The sequence below is a fragment of the Chiloscyllium plagiosum genome, unplaced genomic scaffold, assembly GCF_037043375.1.
Source record: "Chiloscyllium plagiosum isolate Xiang-an unplaced genomic scaffold, Cpla_swu_hap1 HiC_scaffold_11, whole genome shotgun sequence".
Classification (NCBI taxonomy): Eukaryota; Metazoa; Chordata; class Chondrichthyes; order Orectolobiformes; family Hemiscylliidae; genus Chiloscyllium; species Chiloscyllium plagiosum.
This window is the reverse complement of record NW_028270149.1, coordinates 30,181,022-30,197,407: the sequence shown is the minus strand read 5'-3', so window position 1 is coordinate 30,197,407 and position 16,386 is coordinate 30,181,022. Positions and strand designations below refer to the sequence as shown.

General features: G+C 42.9%; 1 protein-coding gene across 1 annotated transcript in view; it reads right to left on the bottom strand.

Annotated features, from left to right (window-relative positions):
* LOC122557335 (zinc finger MYM-type protein 3-like) overlaps window positions 1-2,195 on the bottom strand; it is a 152,119-nt gene extending 149,924 nt beyond the window's left edge. Inside the window, exon 1 of the mRNA XM_087991949.1 lies at window positions 2,108-2,195. The gene's annotated coding sequence lies outside the window, so the exon portion shown is untranslated. The remainder of the gene's footprint in view (window positions 1-2,107) is intronic.
* Between the last annotated feature and the right edge of the window lie 14,191 nt (window positions 2,196-16,386).

Below are 16,386 nucleotides of genomic sequence, written 5' to 3'. Positions count from 1 at the left end.
ACTGTTTTATCCACCAAATGCACTTCCAATCAACACACTCCAGTTCAACTTCCAATTCCCAACAATCTGTCCTTTTCCAATTTCGATTCTTAGCATTGACTGATTTTCACCCCATTTAGATACTTGTATCCGACACGTGCATTATGGGCCAAAGAGTCTCTTTCTATACTGTAAAACTCTGACATTTTACCATGCATCAGAAACAGCAACCTTTTTGTATCCATATTTCTTGTAATCCTCACTGCATCATTCCTGTTCAAGGGCACAAGTTCACCAAGTTCCATTCATTTGTGAGCTAATAGAAAAGAGAGAACTAAAAGCCAACACTTACTATTCTGGTCACAACATGGTACAAACAATTGTCTCCTGCCTTAAACACAATGTGATTACATTAATATGATGTGCACAACGCTAATACTTTATAATGGAGATTTTTTTAAAATGTGGTACAGTAATCCGAATATCCTTGTCCGAGAATTTGGTAAATGCACAATGTTGTACCATTCGAGCCTAATCAGGGAAGTCCGAGCTTGCATCGCTCATCTGTATTGAGCTGAACATTGCATACAAAGAACTGCCGTTTGACCAGGTTTTATTTTGCTCTAAAGTAATCAGTAAAGATAACTCCAACAACGATCGGTTGCCCGGCCGCTGCTGGGCTAGATATCAGGCGAGGACATCTTGCCATGCTTTTCTCCTCCACAATTTCTCTCTCATCTCCGAGCAGCAAACACAAACTGATACAAATATAAAGTTAGCTGAAAATGTGTTGCTGGAAAAGCAATGAAGAATTCCTGAAGAAGGGCTCATGCCCGAAACGTCGATTCTCCTGCTCCTTGGATGCTGCCTGACCTGCTGCGCTTTTCCAGCAACACATTTTCAGCTCTGATCTCCAGCATTCGCAGTCCTCACTTTCTCCCACAAATATGAAGTTAGCAGAGATCAGCCAGCAACCTGGCTGAGTAGAGTATGCAATCAAACGCCCCGTCTAGCTATTTTTTGAGAGGTGGTATTGAAACAAGCAGCATCAAGTGAACTGTTTGTAACATTTGTTACTGGGCTGTGCACTTTCATGCACGTCCTTCCTTTGCCTTATTTACTGCGAGAGGGAGCAAACAAGCAACAGCAGCAACTAACGGGCGACCCCCACGCTTTTGAGCAAGATAGTCTTCAGATTCGTTGCTGTAATTGGTGCTGCTGCCTGGAATGTATGTGCTCAGGGCTCAGGAGAGGATCGTTCCACAATCCCGGAACGGATTCCCACCTCCTGAACCGGATTCCCATTTCCACCCCTCAGCCCCAGCCACCCACCTCCCTCAACACGAGCTGACTCCAACTCCAACCCCCACCCACCCACCCACCGTCTGACTGGGCGAGACGTCTCCAACCGCCACCATCGCCTCTCATTTAATTCCAAACAAAAACACACACAAATAAAGTCTGTTTACCACCATTTTCAGAGCAAAAAAAATGTGCTTGCAATGCGACGGCACAGAAGGGCAGACTTAAAATGGACCAGTGAACGAAACACATACACATCGAATATCCCTGACTCTCCAACAGAGCGGATTGTATGTGTATTTTTAAAGAGATCACACCAAGCCAGCGGGGTAGGAAAACTATCGAAACCCACAAAAAAAATGCACCAAACGTTAAGTGATAGGGATAGATTTCACCCCCAAACATGAGCCATTTGTTGCACCAGATCCGAGATAAAACGCTACTCAGATTCGATTCCACGATTGCAATTTTTTAAAAATGTACACATCCAGAGGCGTTAAAATAATTTTTCATCCCACCCCACACCTTTCTCGATTTGACCGGAGCACACCTCCTCGCGGATTTTTTTTTGTTCCCTCAGTTTTTTTTTCTTGCGCCGAGTCCGCCATTATTACATGCAGCCATCCTGCGTGAGGCGCACAACGCAAACACACACACAGAGAGGCAGCCACTCGCTTCAAATAAAAACACCCACACTGCCCACCTCCAAATTTCAACTACCCCTGAAATTAATGAGCTAAACCGAGCAACGAATTTCCCACTCCTGCAGGCCCAACATCAACGACATTTCGAAGCCCCCCTCCTTCAAAAAAAAGTGCGGAAATACCTGCGCCACGGCTGCTCAAGAGACACCAGCGGCAGCGCCAGCTCCAGATGCCGGCGGTTCCACTCAGGATCACAAACCTCACTTTCCGAGCAGCGCTACAAACTGAGCGCTCCGCGTGATTGACAGGGCCAAGGGTGGGGGCGTGGCTACTGAGGGACTGGAAAGGGTAAGCGGGAGGAGGCGGGGCCCAGCGGGCAGATTGACAGGGAAAAGGGGGGCGGATCACCGCGCCCGATTGACCGGAGGAAGGGGCGGGGTTGCTCCGTCTGATGGACAGCTCGGGGGGGGGGAGGCGGCTCCGGAGGTCTGATTGACATTTGGAAGGCGAGGAGGGGCAAGTGCCGCTCCCCCAACTCCGTCTGCCGAACCAGAGGGAGCGGGGCGGGGTTAGGCAGACAAAAACCATTCCAACAATCACCGCCTTCTGGTGTGCGCCCGCCCGCTCGCCTTTTTTTTATTGTTTTAGTGATTCGTAGGGGAGCGGGTGGGAATACAAAACCTGATTAAAAGGGAAGTACGCGGTCGGTAATTTAACGGAAAAAAACGTACAAACACCTGTAGAACAGAAAATCCTCAAAAAGTGTGCCTTCAAAAGCAAGATAAATATTAAAACCAGAAACTGATGTCGAAAATTTGAAACAAGAACAGAAATTGCTGGAGATATTGAGATCTGGTAGCATTTGTGGAGAGAAAGCAGTTAACGTTTAGCGTGCAGCTACCCTTCAGATAAATCTTAATGTATGGGAAAAGGATAAGCAAAAGGACATTCTTTGAATAAAACATTTAAGCATGCTTGTGTTACTGCATAAAAGTGTGTGTAAATTGTTAAATCACTAAGAAAATTTGTGGAATTGCTGACAAATAAAACACTTGTGCAGAGCACAGTTAAAACGAATGGGTTTGCTCAATAGTAGGCCTCACACATACTCCTAAGTTAAATCCATCACTGAACAACAGATCCATTCATCAGACAATGTCAGGTGTACTGAAAAAATGCTATTTGTTTGAAGTTACAGAGAAATGAAATACTACTCACTTAGCCTAAACTCCTGCAAGGAATACTGGGGTAATAATTTCAGCAGCGAGGTTCATACAGGTAGCTGGCCTGGATGCGAATGCTAGCCAGAAGGAGTGAGAGTTATTTGAGGTTACAGTGAGTTCAGAGTCAAGAGTGCTCACCTCTGTCCAAGGACCCAAAGGATCTTTCCACATCTGACAGAAATTTACCTGTACCGCCACAAATGTCATCTACTGCATCCATTGCACCTGATGTAGTCTCCTCGACATGGGGGAGATAGGACGCCTACTTGAGGATCATTTTAGAGAACAACTCTGGGACACCCACATCAACCGGCCCCCACCGTCCCGTAGCTAAACACTCCAACTCCCCCTCCCACTCCATAAAGGAGGGTGTCATCGAGCATGTGCAAGGGGAAATTGCAGTCTTTGAAGAAGGTGGCCATCTGAGATTTTCTTTGGTGGAATTGGTCATCCTGGAAACAGATGCTTCTGCCACCTCTGCCGCACCTGTTCCCAGGATGACCACATCCGACAGAAATTTACCTGTATCTCCACTAATGTATCCGTTCCAACTGATGTGGTCTCCCCTACATTGGGGAGACAGGACGCCGGCAGATCGTTTCAGAGAACATCTCTGGGACAACCGCACCAACCAACTCCACCATCCAATTGGTGAACACTTCAACTCCCTGTCCCACTCCACCAAAGGCATGCAGGTTCTGGGCCTCCTCCATCGCCAAGCCCTAACCACCCAATGCCTGGAGGAAGAATGCCTCCTTTTCCACCTTGGAACCCTGCAACTTCATGAGAATAAGGTGGATTTTACCAGTTTCCTCATTTCTCCTCCCCTCACCTTAGCCTAATCCCAAGCCTCCGAATCGGCACTTCCCTCCTAACCTGAACCATCTATCTGCTCCACCCTCCTCTCTGACCTATCACCTTCTCCCCCACTTTCATCTACTTAATGCATGCTCAGGTGCCTTCCCTACAACCCAGCCCCCCAAACCCAGCATCACCCTCCTCCCATTTACCTCTCAGCCCCTCGGCCCACAAACCTCATTCCTGATGAAGGGCTTATGCCTGAAACGTTGATTCTCCTGCTCCTCAGATGCTGCCTGACATGCTGTGCATTTTCAGTACCACACTCTCGATTATTGGTGCTATATTGTTATTATTGTAGAGTGCATATTGTGAGGTAATTGGATGCTCAGAGCGACTGTATGTTAGTAAATTGAGTATTATTTGTTGGATACTGTATATGGAGTTTATAGTGCAGTATTGGTGGTTCCTTTTCTGGTAGCTCTACAAATTTTTGTTCTCTTCTCATGATAAACCTACCTCTACTACACCCTCAGGCAATGTATTCCATACATAATCACTCATCTTGTAAAACAAGATCTTAACGTCACCATTAATACTTTTGCCAATTATCTTGAACCTGTTTCGGAACAGTTTCCCCCTCTCTATCTAGACATTTTGTGATTTGAAACCCTCTATCAAATCTCCTCTTAATCATTTCTCCAAGGAGAAAAACACCAGCTTCTTCAATCTGTCCACATGAATGAAAATCCTCTTTGTTGGAATTATTTTCATAAATCCTTTCTTCATCTCTCCTACTCTTTCCGAAAGTATGCTGCCCAGAACTGCACAGTAATACATTTGAGGCCAAACTAGTTTTCATGCACATTGATCATAACTGTACCCAATGCCTGTGATTATGAAACCTAGAATCCTGTTTATTTTATTCACTCCTCTCACCTGCTCTGTGACTCTCAATATTCCACATATAACCACACTCTCTATTCCTGCATTTTCTTTTGTATTGTGCCCTTATTTATTTGGCTTCTTTTCATTTTTCCAACCAAAATCACTTCACACTTCTCTGCAGATTTCTCTAAGTTTGTTCACTTATTCCACCAACCTTCGTATGTCCTTTTGAAGTTTGTCATTATCTTCCTTACAATTCACGTTACTTCTATGAGGATACACAATGGTGCTGTTTGGGAGCAATTTGCCGAATTTTGACCCATTAACAGTGAAGGAATGGCAATATGGTTCTAAGTCAGAGTGATGTGTCACTTTCAGGGGAACTTATAGGTGTCAGTGTTCCCATGCATTTTCTGCCCTTGTTCTTCAAAGTGCTAAAGATTGCAGTTTGGAAAGTGCTGTCAAAGCAACGTTGGTGATTTTCTCCAGTCCACATTTAGATGGTATACGCTCAGTTGACTGGATGGCTGGTTTGCAATGTAATGTAGCACGAACAGTATGGGTGCAATTCTTAAACTAGTTGAGTAACCAGGAAGGATTCTCCTTCTCAACCTCTCCTCTTGCCTGAGGTGTGGTGACCTTCAGGTTAAATCGCTACCAGTCATCTTTCTCTAATGAAAGAGCAGCCCTTTGGTCGCTTGGACTATGGCCACTTTACCTTTACTTTTTAGAATTTAATTGAACCTGAATAACAATTTATAGAAATGAGCGTACTTTTTCTGATCTTCTGTATGATGGTAATGTAAAGAATGTGAAGTGTTTCCATGTGTTCTACACAGCAGAATCAAACTAAAGAAAAACAAACTATTAGTGATAAATAAGCATCTGATTTAATTGGAATTTCATCAAGTAAGCAAGGATTGAGACATGAGATCAAAGCATCTATCATTAAATCCATATTATTTCTGCTTCCCTTCTCATTTTCAAAAAGAAGCAAAAATATCTATCAACCACTTTTTTATTCACCCCGGGACACGATCATCATGGCTGGGTCAGTATTTATTGCCCATCCCAAGTTGCCCTTGATAAGATGTTGGTGAGCTGGCCTTGTTGAACTGCTGCAGTCCATGATCATCACCCTTACTCATCATTAGGGGGACGCAATGGCCCAGTGGTATTATTGCTGGACTGTTAATCCAGAAATCCAGTTAATATTTTGGGGACCCAGGTTCAATCCATGACGGCAGATGGTGGAATTTGAAGTCAATAAAAGTCTGGACTTAAGAGTCTAATGATGACCATGAATCCATTGTCAATTATTGGAAAAAACACATCTGGTACACCAGTGCCCTTTAGGGAAGGGAATCTGCCATCATCATCTGGTGTGGCCTACATGTGACTCCAGATTCATCGCAATATGGTTGACACTTTACTGCCCTCTGGGATGCGCAATAAACATTGGCTTAACCAACAACACCCTCATCCTATGAATTAAAAAAAAACCTCAAGAGCCAATTAGAAATAGGATCAAGAGTCCTTCCAACCAATTACGAATAAGTCTCATGCTTAAGCCAATCAGAATGTAATGCTGTAAATGACCTTGCTGAGGATTGCAACTCAGAAAAAGTTCATGAGCAGCAGCTTTCAATGGTCAAGGTGCGCATGTGAGAAAGTTATTCTGCGTCCAGCTGAGAGACCAAAGTTCTTGAGGCATTGCAGGCAGTGGGGGAGGCAGGGAAAGAAAGAAAGAGAGAGAATCTGAAGCAGAAACCAAGAGTCACAGTAGGCTTGTAAAGAGTCTACCCTGCTCTTACAATTGTACAATAAACTTATAGTAATTTTATAACTAAATAAAAGTTTCCTGAGTGACTACACCAGATTGTCTCTTGTTGCCTTATTGGTTCAAGTCTGAAATGAGCAAATTAATATTGAGATTTGAATACTAGAACTCTTAAAAACTTATGCCCTATTATGTTGATGATGGGAATTCAGTGATGGTTATGCCTTTAATTGTCATGGGGTTTGACTATTTATTGTTGGAGATAGCTATTCTCTGGTGCTTGGTTGGCACAAATTTTATTTACCATATCTCAGCTCAAGATTAAATGGTCCATGCTTTGCTGCTTCAGTATCTAAACAGACTGCTTCAGTATCTAAACACTTGTGAATGGTTCAGGACACTGTAATCCTCAGTCATCTCCCTTTCTAAAAGTTATGATACCAAACAGTGGTGAATTTCCCTGGTTCCCATTCACTTCAATTTTTCTAGGGCTCCAACAAACAGTGCTCCAAATAATACCTTGTTACCAGTTACTTTCGTCTCATCTCTGGAATTCCAGTTTCTTGGCCATTTTGAGTCAACACTATCACTGACTGCTCTCATAACCCTAAACTGGACATTGGTGAACGGGCTATAGCTGCTTTATAGCATTGCCAACAAAACTTTCCATTATGTTGCTAATGAGTAAGAATAGATTGAAGGGGTGATTGTTGACCATAAATAAAAACATTTGAGAGAAAGTGAGGGCTGCAGATGCTGGAGATCAGAGCTGAAAATGTGTTGCTGGAAAAGCGCAGCAGGTCAGGCAGCATCCAAGGAACAGGAGGATCGACGTTTCAGGCATAAGCCCTTCTTCAGGAAAGCCCTTCTTCAGGGTCAATGTGGACTGGTTGGGCCGAAGGGCCTGTTTCCACACTGTAGGGAATCTAATCTATATTTATGTATGCACTCACAAAGATTGCAAAGCAGAGGAATGTGGTGAAACATGTTGATCCAAAAGATTTAATGGATATGAATAGGAAGGGTTTGGAAGGATATGGGCTGGTTGCTGGCAGGTGGGATTAGGTTGGGGTGGGATATCTGGTCAGCATGGATGAGTGGGACCAAAGGGTCCGTTTCTGTTCTGTACATCTCTATGAGTGGTCACAGCACAGAAACAGGTAAGCAAATATTTTAAGTGTGGCCTTTCAGTAAGTCTACAGTAATGAGTTGAGTGGATTCTTTCTTGATTATATGTTATATTGAGGTATGTCTCTTGATTAAACTTAAAAACATGGGCCAAAAATATTAATTTAAGCTGGAGCAGTGTTTTGTAGAGGAAGAAGACAGAGCTGCTGTAGATTGAAAAAAGCAAAAATGGCCTTTAGCAGAGTGAAATGCTCTTAGAACATAGAACAGTACAAGCCCTTTGACCCTCGATGTTGCGCCAATCCAAGCCCACCTAACCTACACTAGCCCACTATCCTCCATATGCCTATCCAATGCCTGTTTAAATGCCCATAAAGAGGGAGAGTCCACCACTGCTACTGGCAGGGCATTCCATGAACTTACGACTCGCTGAGTAAAGAATCTACCCCGAACATCTGTCCTATACCTACCACCCCTTAATTTAAAGCTATGCCCTCTCGTAATAGCTGACTCCATACGTGGAAAAAGGTTCTCATGGTCAACCCTATCTAAACCCCTAATCATCTTGTACACCTCTATCAAGTCACCCCTAAACCTTCTTTGCTCCAATGAAAACAGCCCCAAGTGCCTCAGCCTTTTCTCATACGATCTTCCTACCATACCAGGCAACATCCTGGTAAACCTCCTCTGCACCCATTCCAGTGCCTCCACATCCTTCCTATAGTATGGCGACCAAAACTGCACACAATACTCCAGATGCGGCCGCACCAGAGTCTTATACAATTGCAACATGACCTCAGGGCTCTGGAACTCAATTCCTCTATCAATAAAAGTCAGTACGCCATATGCCTTCTTCACCGCACTATTTACCTGGGTGGCAACTTTCAGAGATCTGTGTACATGGACACCAAGATCCCTCTGCTCATCCACACTACCAAGTATCCGACCATTAGCCCAGTACCCCATCTTCTTGTTACTCTTACCAAAGTGAATCACCTCACACTTACCTACATTGAACTGCATTTGCCACCTTCCTGCCCAGCTCTGCAACTTATCTATATCCCGCTGTAACCTGACACATCCTTCCTCACTGTCAACAACTCCTCTGACTTTCGTATCATCCGGACACCCAACCTTCTAGCCCCTCCTCCAGGTCATTTATAAAAATGACAAACAGCAATGGTCCCAAAACAGATCCTTGCGGAACACCGCTAGTAACTGCACTCCAAGATTAACCTTTACCATCAACTAAAACCCTCTGTCTACTTCCAGCCAGCCAATTCATAATCCAAACCTCCAACTCACCCTCAATGCCATACCTCCGTATTTTTTGCAGTAGCCTACCATGGGGAACCTTATCAAACGCCTTACTAAAATCCATATACACCACATCTACCGCTTTACCCTCGTCTACCTCCTTAGTCACCTTCTCAAAGAATTCAATAAGGTTTGTGAGGCACGACCTGCCCTTCACAAAACCATGCTGACTATCCTTGATCACATTATTCCTATCCAGATGTTCATAAATCCTATCCCTTACAATTCTTTCTAAGACTTTGCCCACAACAGAAGTGAGACTCACCGGCCTATAGTTACTAGGGTTATCCCTACCCCTTCTTGTACAAGGGAACCACATTTGCTATCCTCCAGTCTTCTGGCACTATTCCTGTAGACAACGAGGACATAAAAATCAAGGCCAATGGCTCTGCAATCTCCTCCCTTGCTTCCCTGAGAATCCTAGGATAAATGTCATCAGGCCCAGGGGACTTATCTATTTTCACCCTTTCCAGAATTTCCAACACCTCTTCCCTACATATCTCAAAGCCGTACATTCTAATTAATTGTGACTCAATATTCACATCGGCAACAATGTCCTGTTCCTGAGTGAATACTGACGAAAAGTATTCATTCAGTGTCTCCCCAATCTCTTCAGCAACCACACGCAACTTCCCACTACTATCCTTGACTGGACCTATTCCTACCCTAGTCATTCTTTTATTCCTGACATACCCTTAAGGTTTTCCCTAATCCTACCAACTAAGGACTTTTCATGTCCCCTCCTTGCTGCTCTTAGCTCTCTCTTCAGATCCTTCCTGGCTACCTTATAACTCTCAATCGCCCCAATTGAACCTTCACGCCTCATCTTTACATAGGCCACCCTCTTCCATTTAACAAGGGATTCCAATTCCTTATTGACCCATGGCTCCCTCACATGACCCTTTCCTCCCTGCCTGACAAGGACACTCAATAGTTGCTCCTTGAACAAGCTCCACATATCAATTGTGCCCATGCCTTGAAGCCTACTTTTCCAAGCCATGCATCCTAAGCCGTGCCTCACCGCATCATAATTTCCCTGCTCCCAGCTATAACTCTTGCCCTGCAGTGCACACTTATCCCTCTCCATCACTAGAGTAAAAGTCACTAAGATGTGGTCACTGTCCCCAAAGTGCTCACCTACCTCCAATTCTAACACCTGGGCCTGGTTCGTTACCCAGAACCAAATCCAGTATGGCCTCACCTCTTGTTGGCCTGTCTACATATTGTGTCAGGAAACCCTCCTGCACACATTGGACAAACACCGACCCATCTAACGAACTCGAGCTATGGCTTTCCCAGTCAATATCTGGAAAGTTAAAGTCCCACATAACAACCACCCTATTACTTTCACTCTTCTCCTGAATTATCCTCGCAATCCTTTCATCTACGTCTCTAGGACTATTAGGAGGCCTGTAGAAAACTCCTAACAGGGTGACCTCACCTTCCCTATTCCTAACCTCAGCCAAAACTACCTCAGATGGCGAGTCTTCATCCATCGTCCTTTCCACCGCTGTAATACTATCTTTGACAAGCAATGCCACACCTCCCCCTCTTTTACCCCCACCTCTGACCCTACTAAAACATTTAAACCCTGGAACCTGCAACAGCCAATCTTCTTGTCGGATGTGGGAGTTGAGGGAGAATTTACGTATTACTGAGGATTATACTTGCAATAAATACCGTTGGTTGCAAATCTTATCAGATCAAATGGATTGGTTGAAGAGACAGTTCGAGCCAATGAGGAATTTACAAGAACAAGGGGATGTGATGAATGACAGTTATAGGAAGGGAGCAAAGTCGCAGATACAGTCACATAGATGGGTTAACTCGAGGAAAGGTAAAAGAAGTAGATAGGTAGAGCAGGACTCTTCTGTGGCTATCCCCATTTCAAACAGGTATGCTGTTTTGGAAAATATAGGGGGTGATGGATTCTCAAGGGAACACAGCATGAACAGCCAAGTTTCTGGTATTGAGACCGGCTCTAATGCAATGAAGGGTACATCGAGTTCCAAGAGATCAATTGTTATGGGGACTTTCTAGTCTGAGGTACAGACAGACGTCTCTGTGGCTAGCAGAGAAAAATCAGAATGGTATGCTGCTTCCCTGTGTCAATTTCAATGATGTCTCAGAGAGGGGACAGAATATTCTCGAGGGGGAGACGGGCCAGCGGGAGGTCATTGTACACATTGGAATCAATGACATAGGAAGGGAAAAGGTTGAGATTCTGAAGAGATTACAGAGAGTTAGGCAGAAAGTCAAAAAAGGAGGTTCTTGAGAGTAGTAAGATCTGGATTATGCTCATTGCTACTAGCTAGCGAGGCCAGGAATAGGGGGATAGAGCAGATGAATGCATGGCTGAGGAGCTGCTGTATGGGAGAAGGATTCACATTTTTGGATCATTGGAAGCTGTTTTGCAGTAGAAGTGACCTGTACAAGAAGGACGGATTGCACCTAAATTGGAAGGGTCTATCATACTGGCAGGGATATTTGCTAGAGCTGATCAGGAAGATTTAAACTAGTAAGGTGGGTGGGACCCAGGAGGATAATGAGGAAAGAGATCAATCTGAGACTGGTACAGTTGAGAACAGAAGCGAGTCAAACAGTCAGGGCAGACAGAGACAAAGCAGAGAACATGGCAGGACTGATAAATTAAACTGCACTTATTTCAATGCAAGGAGTCTAACAGGGAAGGCAGATGAACTCAGGGCATGGTTAGGAACATGGGACTGGGATATCATAGCAATTACAGAAACATGGCTTAGGGATGGGCAGGACTGGCAGCTTAATGTTCCAGGGTACAAATGCTACGGGAAGGATAGAAAGGGAGGCAAGAGAGGAGGGGGAGTGGCATTTTTGATAAGGGATAGCATTACAGCTGTGCTGAGGGAGGATATTCCCAGAAATACATCCAGGGAAGTTATTTGGGTGAAACTGAGAAATAAGAAAAGGATTATCACCTTATTGGGATTGTATTATAGACCCCCTAATAGTCAGAGGGAAATTGAGAAACAAACTTGTAAGGAAATTTGTTATCTGTAAGAATAATAGGGTGGTTATGGTAGGGGATTTTGGGAAATAAGGCAGGACAGGTGACTGAGGTGTCAGTTGGGGAGCACTTTGGAGCCAGCGACCATAATTCTATGAGTTTTAAAATAGTGACAGAAAAGGATAGACCAGATCTAAAAGTTGAAGTTCCAAATTGGAGAAAGGCTAATTTTGATGGTATTAGGCCAGATCTTTCAAAAGCTGACTGGGGGAAGATGTCTGCAGGTAAAGGGACGGCTGGAAAATGGGAAGCCTTCAGAAATGAAAGAACGAGAGTCCAGAGATAGTATATTCCTGTTAGGGTGAAAGGAAAGGTTGGTAGGTATAGGGAATGCTGGATGACTAAAGAAATTGAGGGTTTGGTTAAGAAAAAGAAGGAAGCAAATGTAAGGTATAGACAGGATAGATCGAGTGAATCCTTAGAAGAGTATAAAGGAAGTAGGAGTATACTTAAGAGGGAAATGAGGAGGGCAAAAAGGGGACATAAGATAGCTTTGGCAAATAGAATTAAGGAGACTCCAAAGAGGTTTTACAGTTAAGGACAAAAGCGTAACTAGGGAGAGACTAGGGTCCCTCAAAGACCATTCCTGAAGAAGGGCTTATGCCCTAAACGTCGATTCTCCTGTTCCTTGGATGCTGCCTGACCTGCTGCGCTTTTCCAGCAACACATTTTCAGCTCCCTCAAAGGTCAGCAAGGCGGCCTTTGTATGGAGCCACAGAAAATTGGGGAGATACTAAATTAGTATTTTGCATCAGTATTTACAGTGGAAAAGGATCTGGAAGGTATAGACTGTAGGGAAATAGATGGTGGCATCTTGCAAAAGTCCATATTACAGAGGAGGAAGTGCTGGATGTCTTGAAATGGGTAAATGTGGATAAATCCCCTGGACCTGATCAGGTGTACCTTCGAACTCTGTGGGAAGCTAGAGAAGTGATTGCTGGGCCTCTTGCTGAGATCGCCAGTGATCTTTCCTTCGTAAGCTGAGGGTGTTCACTGATGATGTCAAGAATCTTGAACAATGTGCATCCTCATATACTGAAGCAGTATGTGTTCAATCGTAGCAAAACCTGGGCAACCTCCTGGTTAGGGTTGTAAGTGGCAAGTAATATTTGCAAGATATATGTGTCAGACAGTGAATATCTTGATTGAGAAAATCCAGCCACAACTTGTTGACATTTAGTGATGCTCCCATTTATGAATCCCCCATTACTGACATCCTAAGAGTTACCATTGACCAGCTATTGAAAAGGCCTAACATATAAAAGAATGTAAATATGTTTTTGAGAGCAGGTTGGAGACTGGAAATTGTACTGAGTAATTCGCTTCCTGACTCCACAAAGTCTGTCCACGGTCTGCAAGGAACAAGTCAGCAGTATGATGGAATAGTCTGCACTTGCTGAGATGGTTGCAGTTACAACAGTGCTCAAGAAGCTCAATGCCAAACAGGACAAAACAATGTGCTTAATTGTGGCAGATGGAGTTTAATTCAGATAAGTGCGAGCTGCTGCAGTTTGGGAAAGCAAATCTTAGCAGGACTAATATATTTAATGGTAAGGTCCTATGGAGTGTTGCTGAACAAAGAGACCTTGGAGTGCAGGTTCATAGCTACTTGAAAGTGGAGTCGCAGGTAGATAGGATAATGAAGAAGGCATTTGGTATACTTTCCTTTATTGGTCAGAGTATTGAGTACAGGAGTTGAGAGGTCATGTTGCAGCTGTACAGGACATTGGTTAGACCACTGTTAGAATATTGTGTGCAATTCTGGTCTCCTTCCTATTGGAAAGATGCTGTGAAACTTGAAAGGGTTGAGAAAAGATTTACAAGGATGTTGCCGGGGTTGGAGATTTTGAGCTATCGGGAGAGGCTGAACAGGCTGAGGCTGTTTTCCCTGGAGCATCGGAGGCTGAGGAGTGACCTTACGGAGGTTTATAAAATCTTGAGGGGCATGGTTAGGATAAATAGACAAAGTCTTTTCCCTGGGGTGGGGGAGTCCAGAACCAGAGGGCATAAGTTTAATGTGAGAGGGGAAAGATAGGAAAGGGACCTCAGGGGCAACTTTTTCACACAGAGATGGTACGTGTATGGAATCAGCTGCCTGAGGAAGTGGTGGAGGCTGGTACAATTGCAACATTTAAAAGGCATCTGGATGGGTATATGAATAGGAAGGGTTTAGAGGGATGTGGGCCAGGTGCTGGCAGGTGGGACTAAATTGGGTTGGGATATCTAGTTGGCATGGACAAATTGGACTGAAGAGTCTGTCTCTGTGCTGTCCATCTCTGTGACTCTCTATGAAAGCTGTCAACAGGAAACAAAGCAGGAATTGGCATTGTCGTGAGGTTTGTAACATATTAAGCTATCTCCACTTGTGTTGCTCAAGGCAAATTAGGTTCTATATTGTTTGAGCATAAGAGGATTTTGTGATATTATAAAGGGGTTGATTATGTTTAAATCAAAAGAGATTACAATCAGGTGAATACAAACAACTGAAAATAGAGATGAGATATATATAAAGATGCTTTTATACGATTGTTGAGATTAAACAGTGCAACTGGCAGGCAGAATGGATATCAAATATGTAGGTTAATCTGCAACTTAATGCTGTTTATATTTGATATCCATATCTTTATTTACAGTACAAATAACATATCTAATTCCAAATATTAAGAATGATTGGAGACTATTATCTGGAAGATAAAGCATACAATACAAATATCATCAGAATGTTAGATATATGACACATTGATGAAAGTGAGCCAATGCTATCCAGCAGGGCTTTGAGGAACAGCATGCCAGATTTTGGAAGATATGAAACTTGACACCGAAAGAGGAGGAAACAGTTGAGTTGTGCAGAGGAGACTGCCACTGATAAAGAGATTGTGGTAGCATGCAAGTGGTAAAAATCTCATGGGATATGTTAAAAAGTTGTGGAGGGAAAATGAGCTCAAAATGCAAATGGTGGTTAGAAGAAGTGAGTGGAATAATGCAGTCGAAGCAATCAAAATGAAGAGAAAAAGCAGATAAACTGAAACATTTACGTGAAAGTGGAAAATGATGGGTGTTTCACCAATGGATGGACTGAACGTTTTAAAAAGAGAACTAGCTGTACAACTAAAAAAAAAGATTGGTATTTTAAGTGGTAAAACAGGTAGACATGAGGAAATACAAATATCATATATGATGTTGAAATATGAACCAGCTATGATTTAATTAAAGAGTGAAACTGGTTTAAGGAGCCAAATGGTCAGCTGTTGATCATCTAAGCACATGACAAAAGAAACCAAAGTAGAAGAAACATGAAAAGAAAGGAAAATATTGGGAGCAGAATCCGAAAGGAACAGTCGAAACAAGCAAACAAATACTGTACCTGAATCCAGGAATAGTGAAGTAGCCTTTAAAAAAAGCACAACAATCTCGAGTTGTATTAAAACTGTGGTACCTAGAGTTGTATTACAATGGGAGTGAAATTAAACAGTACAGAGATGCTTATAGTGGAGACAGAAATTAAAAGGAAACAACAATAAGTTGAATAATAAGTGGAAATAATGCATAAAAAAGTATATCAATACCTAGTACAAGGCCAAAAAAAGACAGGACTGGATTTAAAAATAGAACCACTCAATGAAAGAAGCTGCATAATAAAGCAGAAACTCAAGCAGTGAGGCTTAGAAAAGGAAAACAAAAGCAAAAGACAAAAGGAAAATCATAACAGACAAGCTCAGATTGAAATGCAACAGAAGAAGCAAGTCTAAAATTAAAATATAGACACAGAACAATTTCTGCAACCTAAATCCTTAACTGGAGAATGAATAAAATTATAGGAACACTGGAAACATTATTTTAAACATCTCTAAAAATTAGAGCAAGACTAGTAAAACAAAATGTAAACAAATAATTGATATCTTAGCTGAAGGTTGGCTTTTATTTATGTGGTGTGGTATGACCTGCACAGCAGTCAGGACTTTTGAAGGATTTTGGATAATCAGTTAGGAGAGGGATATGACCAGTGCTTGAGTGTAGTTTCAGATATGATGGGCTCGATGTGGTCATGTTCGGATTTTTTAAGTTCATTGTGACCACTGCTCCCCCTTCTCACATATGTTTCCTCTATTTTGTCTTTACTTTCTGTACTCTTTCTTCTTCTGCCACACTCCAGAATGTTACATGTCATAATGTTAATACAATCTTGTGCTTTTGTACCATTCTTCAACCTTTAAAATGATGTGTTATATCCTAAAACACTTGTTCTCACCTCATAAAACCCAATGTTATGATGCCTGCCAA